The following is a 20,427-nucleotide window of genomic DNA, read 5'->3' on the forward strand; positions in this document are numbered from 1 at the left end:
CTGAAATGAGAAAATAAAACAACTTAGGAGGGCCACTTTTCATACCAAAATCAGTTTGGACAGTAGTAACTAAGAGAAGAGAATAATCTAGACTTCCATTGTTAAGATTAGGAATATGTAGCAGTTCTAGGGTGAGGAGGTGCAGGATTCCTCCCTTTGAACTGATTGTTCTTTAGAGCATAAACTAGTTTTGGCAGATTCAAAATTAAGTGCTATTTACTCACTAGACAAGCTCCATAAAGAAACCATTACATTTTTTTTTTTTCTTTTCCTTTTTTTCGGAGCTGGAGACCGAACCCAGGGCCTTGCGCTTGCTAGGCAAGTGCTCTACCACTGAGCTAAATCCCCAACCAAAGAAACCATTACAATCCTGACACCCTCACTCCTGTATTGGTATGCCCTGACACATCCATTTCTATCTCACAGTCCTAAATTTGGTGTTTGCTCTACCCATGTAGGTTTTCATATTGGGTCTCAAGAGTTAACTTTAGTGAGTTTTTTGTGTGTATGATCTGTTTAGCTTCAGCAGACAAAATACAATAAGCAATCTGTAAATGTACAAATGACTTCCCCAATTTAGAATCCCGTTGGGGCTAGAGAGATGGTTTAGCCATTACAAGCACTAGCTGCTCTTCTAGAGGACTCAGGTTTGATTTCCAGCACTCACATGGCTGATTACAACTATAATTAAAATTCCAAGGGATCCAGCACCACCTTCTGACTTCAGGTACTGAGCACATGTACACATATACATGCAGGCAAAGCACCCGTATATCATGTTTATTCAGTTTGGAACTGATATTTAAAAATCTACTCTAGGTGCTCCTAACAGTGCTCAGGGTTCTGAGTACTGGCCCTGAGAGTTTTCAAGGAGCTCTCCAGGATCAAGGGCTATTACTGCAGTGAGAGAGGAGTTAATGTTACTGACCTACCTGTTTTGAAGGCTGGCAGAGATTGACAGTCAAATATTATCGAGTGCTGTACCAACCAGTTCAGAGTCCAGCTCCACCAGCAAGGAGGTAGATGGACTGCAAGGAAGGTATTCAGTTTAAGGCAAAAGTAATGCAGAGAGACCTGGGTTTTGTTAGTGTCTATAGGTGACTTGATCATATTTTAATATTTAGGGATAAAATATCACCTATGTCTCTCTGACTAGAGATAAATATTTAGAGGAAAAGCAAACTACAGACCCATGAGTTCTAAAGGCCAGTGGGAGCAGAGTGGAGGCTTGGTCCACAGCTTCCACATCATCTTCACTTCCAAACTTTTTGGGCATCAGTGATACTGAGAGGTTTTCTTTGACACTCCCCAGTCTACAGCTGTCAATCTGGAGTAATTGCAGGGCCTTGTGTAGGAGTTGCTTAATCATCACTCTATTGTGGCACTGGAAATAGACTCAAACATTTCAACATAACACCAACAGAATTGGGTTTTGTTTTCACGATCCCTAAGCTTGGCAGTACCATGATTCCACACCAGCTCTTACTCAGTACTATACTTCAGGAAGCCTGGACTGACACTCTCATATCCACCCCACCCCCCTCCTTTTTTTCTTTTTACTTAGATTGAGGTGACACAGACAGTGCAGGACAAATCTAAAGATGTAACATGAGTCAAGTATAAATCACACTACCTCTTCATATATAAAGAGATTACTGTTGTATCACCTGGCAAGTGGGAAGTAGAATTCTATCCGGATGGATTGCAGTGACAGCTACAAGCAGATGGCACAATAACAAGATGGGGCAGTGGTAGGATAGTACTGTTCACTTTGCTGGAAGACTGAAAATCTGTTCCTCAGCCTGCTCTGCCTTTGGGCTCACTGTAGCAGGGATAGGCAGGTACTAGCACTTCAAAAGAGTGATATCACACTCTATTTGGAAGCTGCCTTTCTTAAGGTCCACATGCCCTGACAGTAATAAGTTGTTGCCTTGTTAATTCTGAGTAATTGCTTAGAGAAAAACAAAAACCAGTGACCTGAGTCCTGTGAATTAGGGAAAAAGCCACAAAACTTTAGACTCTAGTGAATCACCAATTTTAAAGATGTTAAAACTTGCCCAATTTCTAATGCAACATGACTGCTCTCAGTGGTCAGTGAGGTGATACCAAGGGTATTATCACTCACCTCTTCTCCTGTAGCAATGCCAATTCCTAGTGGGGCCAGCGCCTGCAACAGCCTGGTGTTATTTTCCAAAATTTGAACTGTAACTCAGTGTTTAAAAATATTTTTAGAATCGAAGGAAACATCTCTGCTGTTGAGCCACGGAAAGTTTAAAGCCTGGCAGAAGGATGTCTATAGCAATGTGTGTGCGTGGGAGCGTTAGATACCCACAGTGGGGGAAACAGGGCTGCTCACATACTGTTACTACTCCCTTCTTGGATGTGTCAGCAGACTTCCTTCTGCAGCATTGTTTCTCCATGCTCCGGCGCCTGAATGGTGTTCCAAACAGGACAGGGATACTATGTAATGTGTTCTTGTGGACTCATGGAGTTCTTGCCTCTGCTTTCTGTGGGTCACTGCTCCATTTATTTTCTTCTTATATCCTTAATAACCCTGTGAAGTTTCTCTTGCCTTTGTTAAATCCAAAGTCCTCCCCATCCAGCTCTGTGGATAGCCTGCCTTTATAGATAAGGCTAAGACCACTGCTTAGCTGGTGAACCCCTCTGTCATTGAGACGTGAGAAGCCAGACAACTGTACGCAACTGTAAGCCCAGCACTGTGGAGACTGCAGTGGGAGGGTCAGAAGTTTGAGATGAGACTGGCTATAAAGTGAGACTCTGTCTCTAAACTAAGAGCTTCAATCCTGATCAAAACCCCCATTTCATTCTTTAAAGGAAAAGAAAAATTATCCTTAAGTTCGTATGGAATCACAAAAGACCATCGGAGAGCCTAACAGTTCCAAGTAAAGAGAACAATGTTGGAAGGACCACCAATCCATCCTTCAAGATACACTGCAGAGCCCTAATAGAATATTGTTCTGATACAAAAACAGGCATACAGAGTGAGCAGTGGAACTGAAGACCTGAACTTATAAAAACTTTTAACTACAACCATTTAATAGTCAATAAAAATGTCAAAAACATAGAATAAAGATAGCAAATGGTCCTGGGAAAATTGGATGTCCACATATACAAGAAAGAAGTTAAACCACACACAAAAATGTAACTCCAGATGGCCTAAATGTGAAACCTGAAACTGGAATTGCTAGAAGAAAACAAACAATAGCCTCAGGGTATAGGTACAAATAGGACCCCATTTGCCCAGGAATTGAGACCATGATTGACAAGTGGTACTTCATAAAACAAAAAAATCTTTTGCATGGCTAAGAAATCAGTCTAGTGAAGAGGAAATACACAGAAAGGGAGAGACTCTGCTAGGTATACAGTTATCTGACAGGCTTGATATCCAGAATAGATGAAGAACCAAAAAAAACCCAAAAAAACAAACAAACAAACAAACAAAAAACAAACAAGACAAAAACAAAAGCTAAATAACTCATTAAAAAAAGATGGGAATTTGAACAGAAGAGCTCTCAAAATAATGGCTTTTAAAAATTCTCAAAAAAGTAGTCATTGTTCCTAGCAATCTGGGATGTGTAAATCAAAACAACTTTGAGATTTCATCTTTTCCAGTCAGAATGGTAAAGCTCAATGAAACACCCGACAAGTGCTGGAGAGACTACGGAGGAAAAGGGAACCCTCGTTCATTGTTGGTAGAATTGCAAACTGGTCCAGTCAGTGTGGTCCAGAAATGTGTGGATAACTGTCAAAACACTAAAAATAAATCTACTATATAACCCAGCTGTAGCATTCTTCAGCATGTTCCCAAAGACCCTAATATCCTACTCTACAGTCACTTGCTCATCCACGTTCATTGCTGCTCTAATTACAATAACCAGGAGAGGGAAACAACGTAAATGTACTTCAGCTGATGAATGGAGAACAATGTAATGATACACACTGTGGAATGCTATACAGCTGTAAAGAAAGATAAAATCCTGATCTGCAGGTAAATAGATGGAACTAGAAAGGAACATACTGAGTAAGGAAACCAAGACTCAGATGACAAATGTCACACAAACTCTCTTATCTGTGGTTCCTAGCTCCAAATTTTCAGATGAGAGTATATAAGCTAGAGTGACTGCAGAAACTAGGAACATAAAGGGAGGGTGATGAGGTTGGGAAGAGGAGTAATAGAGAATGGAACAGCAAGGTACAGATGATTTAAATGGATAAAGAAGACTTTAACTAGGGAAGATAAGTTTATTATCTCCTTCCCTTTCCAGTTTCAGGATTCACATTTAGGGAAGAAAGATTCTGGCTAGAGGAACTGAAAGTTTTCTGTGAGACCGTGTCTCCTAGGAATGTCAGAAAGGCTTATCAACATAGCTGCCCCAACAAGACCTCAACAATGACATTAATAGAAAAGGGGGAAGCCCTCAGGGCCTAATAGAGAACTATGGGCAACTGAGGAAAGCCTAGAGCAGGATAAACAGTCTTCCCAAGGGAAAGCCCTCCAAATATGTTACTCAATACCAAGTGGTCAGCACTGAGATAGGGGTGTGTGTGTGTGTGTGTGTAAAACATGTGGTCTAGACAGCTTGTAATTTTGTATTTAGGAATTCCTAAACACAATCTAGCTTGTATCCAGTACTAGAAAGCAGCAACAGGTGGATCCTTGTAGCTCAGTGGCTAGCCACTCAGTCTAATTGGCAATCTCTGGGTCCTAGTGAGAGACCCTGCCTCAAAATAAGGCAGATGGCTCTTGAGAAATGTACTCAAGGTTGGCTTCTGGCCTCCACATACATGCATGCACAAATATACACAAAAGAAGGCTATGGTCACTGCAAGGATCTCTCAACTGGTTTGTATTGTGACACTCCTTAGCATTAATTCTGCACTACCCTTTGTGAAGCCACCCCCATCTCTGTCTTAGTCTTTCCCCATTATTCATTTCATGAGCTTTTTTCTACTATACTAGTCACTTAGCGTTCAGACCTAACGCTTTGCCACTTTCGTTTTATGTATCTCCATTATTTCCTCTTGAGTGAGGCTTAAGGTGTTTTATTTTTCTTTAAAGGAGAATATGCCCTAAACACAGGCTTCTAGAGGGTGCCTGGTCTAAGTAGACTACAGTAATTTACTGAGAGAACTGAAGAATGGCTCTGAGTCTCCAATCTCACATCCTAATAGGAGCCAGAAGCATCAAGGTCGCTTCCAGAACTTAAAACAAGTTTCTTCCCAGGACAGGGTACAGTGGTGTATGCTTCCAATCCAGCACTCAGAAGGCAGAGGGAGGCAGAATTAGTTTACAAGAGGAGTTCAGGGGTTGGGGATTTAGCTCAGTGGTAGAGCACTTGCCTAGGAAGCGCAAGGCCCTGGGTTCGGGTCCCCAGCTCGGAAAAAAAAAAAAAAAAAAAAAAAAAGAAACAAAAAACAAGAGGAGTTCCAGACCAGGTGGAGCTACACAATGAAACTCTGGAGGGGGGGAAGGAGGAAGGAAAAAATTCCTTTCCATCAGTTATATTTTATTTCATTTTAAATGTTTTTTCTCTAAAGTTATTTTAAAGCTTAATTCAATTAATTGTTATTTTGTGTTTGTATGTGCATGTGTGTGGGTATACGTATCTCAGAGTACATGTGAAGATCAGAGGACAACTTGTATCATGTGGGTCCTGGTAACTGAACTCATGTTTTAAGATTTAGCAGCGGTAACTACCTCCTGCTGAGTCATCTCTCTAGCTCGGGGGTACACTTTAAAGATAAAATCACAAAATGAGAAAATACAGCTACCAACGTGTGGTTGTTTCAATACTCCTCGTCAGTTTAGATGCTTGACTAGTTGTTCCAAGTGGGTAGCACTGTTTGGGTAGGTTTAGAAGTATGTGTGGCCTTGCTGGAAGAAATATGTCACTGGGGCGAGCTTTGAGGACATACCGTTCATATGTGAGATGTGAGCCCTCAGCTTCTGCTATAGCTGCTGTGTCAGCTGCATATTGCCAGTACAATGTATAGGCAAGAGAGAGATTAGAGGCAGATGCTGGCCAAACCCATGCCTGGGGGAGTGATAGGCTTAAGTCTCTAGGCCTTGGTGCCAGGTTTTTGAGATGATGAGTTCTTGTGGTCTAATGACTCAAATTTCATAACCAGTTTTGCCTTATTTCTCCATCAATTCCACAGCCTTTGGTTTCTTACAGACCATGCTTGGGTCTGAGGATGGAATTTCAGTTTACAAATGAGCCAACTGGTGCTCTGGTTATGAAGATGAGTGCGAAGGACTGAGCAGCAGCAGCCACTCACCCTGACACAGTTTCTGAGATGCTCTCATATATTGGAATCTAGCTGAACCCTTAAGGCAGTGCAGATGGCCCCAGATGACTGTGAAATTGTTTCAAGGCTCTCAGAAAATAGCCAGGCAATCTCTTGTTTGAAAGCCTGATTTGAGTCCTCTGGGGAAATCCATACTTTTTGTTTTATTCTGGGCAAATAAAGTACAGGTGCTCTTTACCTTGATAAGATCTTGATAAACATACTGTAAAGTGGAAAGATCATAAGCAGAAAATATATTTAACCTACCTAGTCTACCAAATATTAAGGCAGATTAGAGAGACCAACCTGTCCCTGGAGAACTGGAACAGGAGTTAAACATTATTAAAATACTGTTAATGATAAACCTTTATTGTACATATCTCTCTTTGAATCTTTATTTTTCCTTTAAATAGGCTAAACTGTTGGGGGTAAGGCAATCTGACTGACAGAAACACTTCCCTGGTACCCTAGCTAGCATAAAAGCTAACTGGGTGTTGTGGAAAATCATTTTGAGGACACACTAGCAACTTGATAGAATCACTGTATGAATGATTGAAGATATATTCCATACAGACTGTATCAGTCTTAGAAGGCAACACTCTAAAAGGGATAAAACTAGATGGCCCTGAAGCCATTTTCACTCAAGATAGAATGGGAACAGTTCCTTTATGGCCCAAGAAGGCCTGTGATTAACTCTTCATTTACAAGAGGGGTTCTATTTTTGGTGCAAACATCAACTTTTATTTGCATGAGGGACTTGTGCCGTGAGAATTTTTGAGTATTTTAGGAATTTTCCTGATCTCTCAAGAACACTAAACAAACAGTAAATGACTGAGATAGCAGAAGCAGCAGCTTTATTACCTCAGAAATAGTTGCGTGGCCTATGATGTCATTCTGGGATGTGGGCTTCTCAATCCACAATGGCTTAAATTCAGCCAGTATTGACATCCACTCCACTGCCTTAGGCTCTATAGTGCTGTGGCTACAGAGAGAAGATGCCTTAATTTAATGCAACCTACTGATTAGGAAGACTTCTCTGGCATTTCTTTTGCGAGAGTCTAGCCCAGAGTTCTCAAAAAAGAGAAGTGCAGACACTAGGATTAGAAATCTGGCTTCAGATCTGAGCCATATGTGAGGGAAGAGATGTGAATTGTTTATAGAACGGCTGTGATGTCTACAAGTGCCCTGGGCTGGGTTATGAGATGTGCTTACTCAGTGAAGTGTTCATGCTATATAAGCACTTTACCATTGAGCTATAAAAATTCGCCCCCAGCCTGAAGTCTTTTGTTCCAACCAAGGATTAAGAACATGGACATTTTAATAACTTATGCTGATCTTGTGATAGGTGAATTCTTTTTAAAAGCTATGGGATCTGATCAGTTTTAGTTTTATAATTCTACAAGGCCAATTAAATCTGCTCAGAGCAAGAGATTGACTTTTTGCTAACATTTTTACCAACCTTTCAGTTGGATTCACTGAGTGCTTTATTTTTGTTTTAAGTATATGAGTGTTTTGCCATAATGTGCATCTGATGCCAGCAGAAACCAGGAGAGGGCATCCAATCTACTGGAACTAGAATTATAGCTGGTTATGAAGACTGGAACAGAACCTGGGTCCTCTGCAAGAACAGAAAATGCTCTTAATCACAGAACCATCTCCCTAGCTCCTTATTTTACTTATGTAGCATGTATTTCCTCCCATGTATATGTGTATGCACACACATGTGTGGAAGTTAGAGGACAACTGTGGTGGTCAGTTCTTTCCTTCTACAATAATAATCCTGGAGATTGAATTTAGGTTCTTAAACTGGACAGCAGATACTTTAACTGCTGAGCCATCTCACCAATTCCCCTTTGTTATCTTTTGAACCATATGAATAGTCAACACTGAGTTTGTTCACACTGACTATTGCCCACAGGAATCTGACATAATAAATACTCATTAGTGAAATACCCATTCTACTTGGCACTTAATAGGTTTTTGTTCAGGCAGCTTACATTACACTGTTTTACAAATAAAAACTGGCTTATAAAGAAACTTAAGTAAGTCACTCAACAGTAGGCCAAGCTATTGGTGAGTTTAAGCCCAGGCCCTGCCTTTTCGGCTTTGGCTTTCTCCTCATTATCATATTACCCGAAGCCAGAGAATTGCTGTGCAGAGCTTGAGACAGGGCCCACCCCTCTGCCATCAACCTCATTACACTTCCAGAAGATGGACAAGGACATGAGATTCTATAAATAGTCTAAGTGGTAAGAGTTCCCTTACAGGATACTCTGAGAACCACAATATAGCAGTCTCAAGATCAAATTTTGTCATAAATTATTTGAGTGAGGATGACCTCATGAAATAAAAGCATTGCTATTTCATGTATAAATAATGAGACTTCTGATCTTACATTAAGTACTCCAAAATTTTAACTCACAAAACAAGCCTTTTTTTTCTTATTTTTTAAAACATAAAAAATCTGGTTGTGACTCTTAACAAAAATGTTTTACATACAATAAAAATTCTAATACATAGGAATGATGAATACTTTTATTTACCTCAGCTAAAATACAATGATTCATCAAAGAATGGCTGCTTAGAACCTATCTCCTGATAAGCTGCTTAAGAGAGGTTAATGATTTACACACTAGGGTGGTGCCAATAGAAGACTGCTTGTTCAGGCTCACCTGTATTAGCAAAAAGATGGTCTCTTGCTTGATCAGACTTAATTGGCTCTGTATAATTACAAAACTAAAACTAAACAGATCCTACAGCTTTTAAAAAGAGTTCGCCTTTACAAGATCACCATAAATTATAAAAATGTCCATGTTCTTAATCCTCGGTTGAAACAAAAGACTTCAGGCTGGGGGTGAATGTTATAACTCAATGGTATAGTGCTTATCTAACATGGACACATCCCTGAGTTAGAGTCACCGAAAATATTCATCAAGCTTCCATATCATAATATCTTGATACATACATACATACATACATACATACATACATACATACATACGTTTACCAAAGTCTTTTCTGGTCCATTCATGTCCCTGATGAGACAGCATCTCCGTATGTCATCCTAAATTCAGCCCCAACTTTTACTTTAAACCTACAAACACAGTTAGATTAAATAAGTCTCTAAATTGGCAAGAACACCTGGATTTTCTTTTTTTTTTTTTTTTTTTTCCGGAGCGGGGGACCGAACCCAGGACCTTGCGCTTGCTAGGCAAGCGCCCTACCCCTGGGCTAAATCCCCAACCCCACACCTGGATTTTCTATAGAAGTGAGTCTGTGTGAATCATTCATAGACCATGTTTTCCAGTAACCTCTGTCCTTCCCAAACTTTAGACAAGTTTATGGTGAAGGGCTCCAGAAATGGAAAGGGACTTGGTCACACAAAGAGGAGCAACAGAATATGGTCTGTATGTCCTATAGAGTTCTCTCTGATGGCACATTTGGCCACTCACAAGGACCCCGCCACCACCAAAAAAAACCCTAATCTGCCTTCATGTCCAATTATATCTTGAGACATAGGCATCTATATCTGTTCCTTGTGACTGCTGGAGTGTGGTTGGCCCAGTGTGAGCACTGTTAGTGGACAATAGAATATCATCCCAAAGGACTAGTATCCAATTTCTTCTTCACAAGCATCTGTTTAGTGAGTACCAAGGCTGTGTTTGTGTCACTGCAGACAGAGCCTAGGTCTTCTACTCCTTAAAGTGCCCAATCTCTCTGTATACTAAGAAGATCATTTGGCTCGTAAAAGGTTCACACAGGTAAAGAAATCATCTTATGTTGGATAATTGTAGTTACTAACACCCATCAAAGGAGACTATTTTTACAGTAATCATAGACAATCACAAATTGATAAAATGCAGAGATCAACAGATCATGGGAAACCAACCCCAAAGGATAGTGTATATCAAAGCTCCTGCATCAATAGCTCAGGGAACATCTTGGAAGAAGGAACAAAGATTGTAAGGGGCAGAATGCCAGAAAGTCTCTCCTAGGAATGACTACACAAACAAGACCAGAAGAAAGGCAATATCATGGAAGGAAGAAATTTTTGTAGGGTCCCACCCCTAGACAGAGAACTATGGGCAACACATTACTACTAGGACGAGAAGCAAACTCTTTCCTTATTAATTACCCAATGCAGAGTGGTCAGCCCTGAAGTCATATACACACGACTATCAAAAATGAACTCAGCAGTATTAATAGTCTATATGGGTATAATAGTATACATACACATACATTATGTATGTAAGAGTGATAAAGAAAAAGACGGTCAACTTGAGAATTGGGGTGGGGCATGGGGGAGTTTTGAAGGAGAGTAGCTGGAGGAAAGAGGGAAGGAAAGATTTCAGTCAGAAACAGTTTTTTAACACTGAACATACACAGGTACCTACTATCTTGTTTTCTTTTACTCATAACAAACACCCAGAGATTCTTTTACTCTAAGTGGAAGTTTCAACTACATGATTTGTAGTTCTGGAGAATCCTGGAGGTAGTTGTCTACAAGGCACAACACATCCTACACATTCCTTTTGCTGAAGTCCTGAAATCTTGATCTCTTGGAATCGACTCATCAGCCAGCCTCTTCTTGGTCAGATAGAGGCTAAGTCCTCGCGGAACATCTGTTCCAAATTTACCTTGTAATAATTCTCATCAAAAATGGCAACTATTAGCCTTGGATAGAGAATTATGTAGAAAGGCTAATAGGAAACAGCAAAACTCTCCCAGAAAGCCGGTGTGCTGTAAGGACACACATTCTGGCATTTGCTCCCTTCTGCACTCGACCTTCCCATGTTATTTCCTAGCACACAGCACCTAAAGCACAGATCTCCTTAGTGATAGCGTCTTTTGTATACCAATAAATTGACCCTAAAAATCGGTCCCTTCTTTGTTGGTCACAATTAGACCAAGCTATGACCAAAGGGTTAGAAACTTTAGTCCTACCCTGAAACTTCTAGAGAAAGGTTGATGGTTGAATTGCTTACCAAAAGCCAAGGACTCCTCTATAGAAGTCCAAAAGGATAGAGTCCAGGAAACTTCAGGGTTAGTGAACATGTTAGAGTATCTGGAAGTACACTGAGAGGGGACGCTCCATATTGCTACTCCTCCATGCTTTGTTTTGTGGATCCACTTTACCTGGCCATCCTAAATTACATCTTTTGTAATAAACCGGTGAATGTAAATCAAGAGTTCTGTGAGCTGTACTAGGGAATAATAAAACTCAGGGGTTTGGACTGTAGAAATCTGTGTTCTAGCTACGTAGGTCAGAGACTCATGATAATCTGGAATTGCACAATTGGAGAGTGAAAAAGATTAGGCCATGGAGACTAAATTGTTGTCCAAGGAAATTGGTGTGTGTGTCTATTTATTTGGTGTCAGAGTCAAGTATGATGATAGTGGTGTGAAATATACATCAACTAGCTCGTTTCTACTGCTTGGGCCTGTAGGTAAAGCCAGGTTTAAAAGCTTATCTATTTCAGCGTGCTGTCTGAATACCCCAGCCAGGCACATGATACAGTGTAGGCAGGGTAGCCATGTCTCAGCATTTGTTCTTCTGAAAAAACACAGCCTATAACATTTGAGACTTTCCAGAGAACTTCAGAATTAGAATTTTCTGGGACTAAGTTGTTCCCCAAGGGATATCTGGTTGTTCTCCTCACTGCCCTTTACATACTTGCTGCCATAAGTCCACCTCCCAGTGTGTCAAGCTGGGACAATGAGGGTATTTGCTGAATACCCGGCTCCTCAAAATTCCCTATCCCACAGTGCAACACAAAGCCTCCTTGAATGGTTGCTGAACTGAGCCCTCCAGCCACATTACATTAGATGGCCTCTTCATCCAGATTTACATGTATGACTGAGGGTCTAATACTTAGTACAGAGTATGTGGGAGCACTATGTGCACCCCAGAAGATAGGGACGTTCAAGAGTAGGCATTGATAGCACAGGGAAGACATTTCCCCATAATGTACCTTCCTTTTTTACCAAGTTGACCATTCTACAGTATTTCTGTGTGTGTGTGTGTGTGTGTGTGTGTGGGAGATCATAAATCCCTCATTTAGATAATGAGTCTGCATCTGCTGTATGCACTCCTTGATAAGCACCAGGATATCAGCAGATCAGCAGACCCATGGCATACACATAACTCACCGTAAGCACCCTGGTTTGTCAAGACATCAGATCAAGAAATCAACACAGGACAACAGCATCTCTGGATCCTGGTGGCATAGGAGAAAGGACCATATCAATCCACAGGCAGATTATTTATTGATGCTTACCCTAATCTCACGGGCTTATCCTTTCCAGGAAGGGATCTTTGGGATCTATGTGTCTGTCTGGTCCTGTCATTCCTTAGTACTGAGCATTTTAGAATTCACTGTTGCTCTTCATGAGCTCTCAGAGCTTCCGTCCCTCCTGTCATAACTTCTACGTCCTCCTTCTATCCTATTCTTTCCAATTAACCTGACTTCTTGGCCAGAGGGCCTAGCACCAAGTGAACATTCAATACAAAGTCCCTCTTTGAGTCTCTCTCTGAATCTGTTCTTCCTGCCATGCTGAACTTTCACTCAAGTATGAGATGATGAAGGGAGTCCTAGAGCAGCAAAGCAGAGAGGAGAAAGGCTGCTTTCAGAGTCAGATCACTCAGGGCAGCCCTGGGTCTCCACAGAGTGACTATAGCCATCTCTCCACTGGCAGGAGAGTGGTGCGCTAATCTTCCTGAAGAATGCTGGCCATGCTCTAGGACTACTTTTTCACACTCACCACGATGCCCTGCCGAATTCCAAATTCTTTTCATGACTATAATAAGCTATAATCCATGTGAAAGGCTCACCTTTCCATAACCTTTCCTTCAGATGACCCCATGATACCCTCAGCCTGTTTGAAAGAAGCTATGAGAGCATCATGACTTCATCTGCTCCCCTACCCCAAAATCTTCTAGGCCCATGTTCATTGTTTTCCTTCATTTTACTGTCAAATAATAATGGTAGCCTTTATTTGTGGGCCCTCAGAAACCACTTGGAGTCAGCTGCCACTCATAGTGGATAAGCAGCGTGCTCAAGGTCACTCAGTCACTTACCAATGACAGCTGCCACTCACAGTGGATAAGCAGCATGCTCAAGGTCACTCAGTCACTTACCAATGACACCTGGACTGAAAGTCTGGTCTACTTGGGACTGAAGGTCCCAAGTATAGACTAGCAACATAAACTAGCACTAATAATTTTTTTTTTAAATCCTCCTTAACAATCAGGTGCTCATTCCTGCTACAAATATTGGTCACCGGGAAAGAAAACAGCCAACTGTATACCTTTGGAATTCAGTATCAAGCTCCTGACCTGAAGGAACTACATGGTGGAAACTGCAATGACTTGATCAGATCGTGCTTTTAGATTTACTAAAACAGATGTCCTAGTAAAAGTATGTGGCTTTTCAAAATTTATGACATTCTATTGTCATTTGATATTTAAACTGATTCTGAGGCTCCTAATGGTTCCGATAGTTTTCTCAAGCAATAAGAGCTCAGAATTTATATGATGTTGTAAGCACCCTTTAGAAGAAAACAGGACTTGAACTTATTGCCTCCCATCCATCCTTACCTGCTTGCCTGCACAGCACAGGTATCTGATATTTCAAATTATCAGAAAGAGAACATTATGGTCTGAGAACATAGGTTAGTGGTAGAGTGCTTGCCTAGCATGCAAGGTCTTGGGTTCATGCCCCTTGTGGAAAAAAAATAATTTTTTCTGTTTTTATTTTATAATCAATGATCAACAGACTAGTCTTAAATATTCTTACTGATTATCAAAACAACCAGGTAATCTATAAAAATATTACCTCTAGAAATAACTATAATATTAAAGACTCTACTTACCATGTCCACACGTAGCTTCCATAAAGGCTTGGTTATAAAGAAAAGAGTTATAAAATATACATAAGGCAGTCATTTTTGTCTGATATGAATACACTAATGGTGACTGGTGACACCAGACATCTGGCTCATTTCCCACCTGATCCCTAACATTCCCACCCCATCCCTAACACCCTCTATGAGTCCTGCTATCCCTAACTGCTTCCTTACCATTGTTGTCCCTTCCCTCTTTTCTTTGACCCTGCTCCAACAAGTTTCTGACTACAGTCATGTATCTTGAGTTGTAGCCACATTATAAAATCATTACCTTTCCTTCTTGCTTTGCCCAGAGGTCCCGCACAGCATTCAGAATGGCTGCTCTGGCCAGACGTTCTACACACCTTTCCTTTCTCTGGACCAATCTGGTTGGGAAACAAAGCACAATAGTTCTTGTGTTAGATGAGAAAAGACATCTGGGTTTTCTCCAGGGACATGCTTTGAGAGTTTAAAGACAACCCAGGTGTGGTAGCAGACACCAACACTGGGGTGGAGGGCCCTGAGTTCAAGGCAGACCTGCCTTACACAATAAAGACCCTGTCTCAAACAAAAACTGGCAGCAGTGGAAACTCAGTTTCTGACCCACAGAAAAGTTGCAAAAGTAGAAATAAAAAACCCAAACTCCCTCTCTCCTCTCTCTCTGCATACATTGAATTTTTTCAACTATTTTAAAACAAAGCTGGAGGCATTTTTTGTAATCATAAATACCTATGGATGCATTTATTCTCCTACATATGTCCTCGTAATACAGTGATCATATTGATAAAATATTATCTAAAAGATGGCTTGTAGTCAAATCCCACCAATTTTCACAATGTGCTTCTTTTGGCCCTGACTCATCCAATATGGGACCACTTGCATTTAGCTGTCATATGTCTTAGTCTCTTTCATCTAAAATCACTTTTATTTCTTTGAGAGACACTGACATTTGTGGAATTTGGGCCTTGAATTGTCCAGTATCCCTCAGTATGGGCTGATTATCACAAATTATATGTGATGATGATATCTTGCCTTATAATCAGGGTTATTAAATTACACTACTTTAGTAAGTTAGTGTTTATTTGTTTTCTTTACTATAGAGTTACCATTTTTATTTTCCAAGTAAGTATACTATTGCTCCAGATTTTAGGATTGTTTATGACTCGGCTCACTTAACTTCAGCTATGACAACTATAGTATGGTGTCCTCAGACTAATTAGGTTACATTCTGTTGATAATGATCTTCCCCTTACCTGAATGGGCTCATGGGTTTTTATATTACAAGGGTTATAAGACATTACTATTATATCTATTCTCATGTTCAAATTGTTACATAGTCAGCTAATGGGAGCTTCTTCAAGGTGATATTTTTCAAAGCATATTTAACTTACTCTACATAAAGTTAAAAATACAAGTACATTCTCTTGTGCCTTTCTCTTCATGGAAGGGAAATTGAATAGAGCTAAAAAAGAGAAACTTGGTATCGTGAGACAGGAGACAGGAAAAGTCTACATTACTGGAGTTAGAGTCCTTTCGTTAGTACTTTATTTTTTCATGCTTTGACCTTATGGCTCAGATACTGATCAATCTCTCTCTCTCTCTCTCTCTCTCTCTCTCTCTCTCTCTCTCTCTCTCTCTCTCTCTCTCTCTCTCTCTGAAAACATGATGCTCTTCTATGCTTTTAGTTTTCCTCATATATTTTCTACCCTACTAGCTATTTCTACCATGGCAGTACTACTCATATCCTTCCCCAAGAGGGTTGCCCATTTGGACTTTTATCTTTCAGACCTCTTTATTTTGTCTTTTTGAAACAGATTCTTACTCTGTATCCCAAGTTGGTCTCAAACCCATGTTGATCACAACCTAAGTGCTGAGATTTATAGGCATAACCACCACCACAGACCTGGCTGCACTTTTAGATACTGGGCACTGTGAAGTACAATAGCTAAATGTCTTGAGATCCAGATGCATTCAGATTCAAGTCTCATAGGAAAGAACTGCCTATTTCAAAACATTGATGATCTAAATGGCTCAAGCCTTAATTTAACTGAATGAAATTTATGAAAAAATTGAAAATCCTTCTCTACTTTTATATTTGTTACAATCAAAGGGCATCATAGACTGTAGAAACATTATTTATAAATATAAATGTTTTATAAAACATATCCCTGAGCTGGAGAAATAGCTCAGAGGATAAGGGCACTTGGTGATCTTTCACAGAACTGGAGTTTCTAGTACTCACATCAGGTGACTCACAAACTCCATAACATCTGACACCCTCTTCTGGTCTACATAGGTGCACATGCAGAGACACTCACAGACATAGACAGGCACACAGACAGACAGACAGGCAGACACATCTTTTAAAACAAAACACATCTCTTACCAGTCTGAGTTGACCATCATCTGTGAGCTGTCTGCAGAAGCCTGTAAAGTCACCAACGACATCCCTGAGACCCTTGTGAACCATGTAGTGGTAAGGGCATTCATGGCACAGACAAATATCAAAATAGGATTTCATTCTTGTTCATGCTTTAATATGCAGTTGGGAAACTGAGGCACTAATATACCATGAGCAAATTAGTATGGACTAAAAATACAAAAAATCCATATATACTTTGTAAAATTCCAAAATATATCTGTGCCTACTATAACTAAGAACTAAACACAACTACTACAGCTGGGAGTTTACATATTTTGAGCAAAAATATTTTGATGAGCAAAATCAGAGACCTGCAAGTTTAAATATTCCCAAATTATTTTCCTATTTACTGGGTAATGTGCTGGGCAGTGAGATTCAAAGCTAGACCTTGTTAATGCATTGTTCTGAAAAGATAACACTCTGACTGACATAGCATTTAAATTGATTTTTAAATCCTGGCAAGTAAAGATACTCACTCCACAATAACATACACCACTGAAGATAAAAGTATTTGCATACTATAGAATACGTACACAAAATGTTAAAGTACGTGAAAATCCCATCATAGCATTAAACTTTCTCCCATGACTTATACAGAAGTTTTCATATGCAGTTTGAAGGCTAAACATAATTTGGGTTAACATCACTATCAATTATTTATTTTTGGTGCTTTAAAGGGCTTCACTGTGTTATTTGAAGAGGTACTAGGAGGGAACTCATGGTAGGACACTTTAGTTCATGTGCCAAAGACCAAAGTAATCATGTCATTAATTTTCCGCCAAACCAATAATTCACTACAAAACACTTTGATAATTTCATTTGGTGTTGTATTGTTTCCACAGTAAATCTTTAGGTCATTTAATAGAATAGATATAGGGGTACAGTTTTACTGTCAATAATATTTAAGAGGAAGACATTTTGAACGCAGCACCATATCAGGTGTGCCTGGCCTCTGACTAATAGAGCTTTCCAGTGATTACACTTTCTGAGTTCCCTTAGGGGTTATTGTTAATGGAATATACAATCATTCTAGTTAGGATATTTATGCCATAAAACTATTAGAACACAGTATTCTCCCATTCCTTGATGGTTGATATTTTTTGTATTAAAACAAAAATCTAAAGTAAGTTAGTGACTAACAGTGAGGTATTTTATTATCTACATTAAACTCTGGCCTCAAGGCTTTGATTGCTGCTATAAATCACTGGGTAAAGCAGCCTATGGTTGTACTATAATAGCAAATGCATTTAACAAAAGCTAAGAATGATCTCAGTGTCTATGACTTAAAAAAGTGCATGGAGCAAAGCATAGTGAAAAATTCATCTATAGTATGTGGATTTTTCCTTGCTTGATATGGGGGTGCTGCAAAAATTAACTAAAATGTTCTGTATTCATTATATATTTAGGCTGTGGTATTTTGGCTGTCGCATGGGGAAGTTCAATGTCAAGAATTAGCCTTAAAGGCAGATTCTTGTTCACTAACCCAGGAGTTTTCTCCTGCAAGATGAGCTGGGAAGGGGAAAAAAAATCAACGAAAAGTCGTCTTTGGTATATTCTCTACATTAATATATACAACCTGCTTAACCTGTTTCTTGTCACACATACCTATTCATACTCCTTAGTAATGAGGAACACACTATTTTTTTCTTATTCTGGGAGGTGATAGTTAACTTAAAATATTAACTTTATAAATAGGTTGATAAAGGTTGCAGGAAGAATCATGCTGAGTTAATAACATTTTTCTTTGATTCAAGTTCACAATGAGTCCCATGAAATACGTAAGAAGATCAAATTTTTAAACGGATTCTATCTGGATGTGATCTGGAAAATGTGGGTGCCAATAACATTAGTACAAAATAACATTAGTATATTAGAGCATATATCAAAATCACAAGGAGATCCCTGCCCTGAGACCTCCATCAGGGCTGTGGCTAGGGCAGGTAATGCCATCTCAGGACACAGAAGAACATTTCATCTGTCTTAAATTATTGAGGTCCCTCCACTGAGGGCTAAAGACAGTGAGGTTCAAAGACTCGCCTTTCAACAGAGTAATCTCAGTGGCCTGTGCCAGGTTTTATAAACTCACTGTGTGGATTATGGACTGTGCTAGGATTGTTGATATATAGTATAAGTATGGACAAAGACAACAACTCCATAAAATGCTCAGCACTCAGGCACAATTCAGGTTGCAGAAACACAGAAAAAGCTCATGAAACCAATCTACCTTGGTCAGCAGTCCCGACCTTGTGGGAAATTTTTAAGAGGAGACCCTTGACTTAAGGGGAAAGTAGGATGTGGGGATGAGTTGCTGAATCCTTCTCTGGTCTCTTTTTTTATTCAGCAGATAGGTTTTTGTTAACTCTTGGGACTCACCTCTGTTCTCAACCTTCCCCAAGCCTTGAGTGAAGGATAGAAATCTTCTCTGTGCATTTTAGGTACATTTTAAAAAAATATTAATTTTCACAATGTATTATTAATTTACTTTTTATATCTGATTCCAAGTAAATTCATCATTCTTCTTATATGGGACTCTACTTTGTTATTCTTTCTCCGCGTATGTATGTGCATATGTATGTATGTATGTATGTATGTATGTATGTATGTATGTATGCATGTATGTATGTATATGTTTGAGTTGTTAGTGTTTCCTTGCATTTTTGCATGGGCACCATACACATGCCTGGTACCTGTGGAGGCCAGGAGGTGACACCAGATTTAAAGATGTTTGTAAACTGCCCTGTGGTACTCATAATTACCTAGGTCCTCTGCCAGGACAAGTGCTCTTAACAGCTGGGCCATCAGGCATGCCATGGTATGCTTGTGGAGTTCAGAGGACAGCCTGCCACAAGAAGTTGTTTTACTTCTGTCATGTAAGTTATGGGAATTGAGCTCAAGTTGTCAGAATTGGCAGCAAACAACTTTATCCACTGAGTCATCTCACCAGCTGTTTTTTATTTTCCTTTTAAAAATTATGTTTCTGTGCTAGACAGATGGTTCAGTGGTTAAGAGCACTGACTGCTCTTCCACAGACTCTGAGTTCAAATCCTAGCAACCACATGGTGGCTCACAGCCATCTGTAACGAGATCTGATGCCCTCTTCTGATGTATCTAAAGACAGCTACGGTGTACTTACATATAATAATAAATCTTTTAAAAATTACATTTCTAGGGCTGGAGAGATGGCTCATCAGTTAAGAGCACTGAGTGCTCTTCCAGAGGCTCCGAGTTCAATTCCTAACAACTACATGGTGGCTCAAAACCATATGTAATGGGGATCTGATGCCCTCTTCTGGTGTTTCTGAAGATAGTGACAGTGTACCCACATACATGAAATAAATAAATAAATCTTTAAGATTTAAGAATGTGTCTCCACATGCTCCACTATGTTCATAGCAGCCTTATTTATAATAGCCAGAAGCGGGAAAGAACCCAGATGCCCTTCAACAGAGGAATGGATACAGAAAATGTGGTACATCTACACAATGGAATATTACTCAGCTATCAAATCAAAAACAATGACTTTATGAAATTCATAGGCAAATGGAGGGAACTGGAAAATATCATCCTGAGTGAAGTAACCCAATCACAGAAAAACACACATGGCATGCACTCATTGATAAGTGGCTATTAGCCCAAATGTTTGTATTACCCTAGACGCATACAACACATGAAACTCAAGAAGGATGATCAAAATGTGAATGCTTCACTCCTTCTTTAAAAGGGGAACAAGAATACCCTTGGCAGGGAATAGTGAGGCAAAGTTTAGAACAGAGGCAGAAGGAACACCCATTCAGAGCCTGCCCCACATGTGG

At 39.8% G+C, this 20,427-nt stretch overlaps 1 long non-coding RNA gene across 1 annotated transcript; it reads right to left on the reverse strand.

Moving 5' to 3' along the window:
• Positions 1-808: 808 nt before the first annotated feature.
• On the reverse strand, positions 809-17,665 carry LOC116899730. The gene is made up of 5 exons (XR_004387752.1): positions 16,580-17,665; positions 13,486-14,579; positions 12,460-12,659; positions 1,191-1,384; positions 809-1,028 (listed from the first exon to the last, which is right to left on the reverse strand). It is a non-coding gene; the product is annotated as an uncharacterized LOC116899730 (long non-coding RNA).
• Positions 17,666-20,427: the final 2,762 nt, after the last annotated feature.

This window comes from Rattus rattus, chromosome 4 (genome assembly GCF_011064425.1).
Source record: "Rattus rattus isolate New Zealand chromosome 4, Rrattus_CSIRO_v1, whole genome shotgun sequence".
Classification (NCBI taxonomy): domain Eukaryota; kingdom Metazoa; phylum Chordata; class Mammalia; order Rodentia; family Muridae; genus Rattus; species Rattus rattus.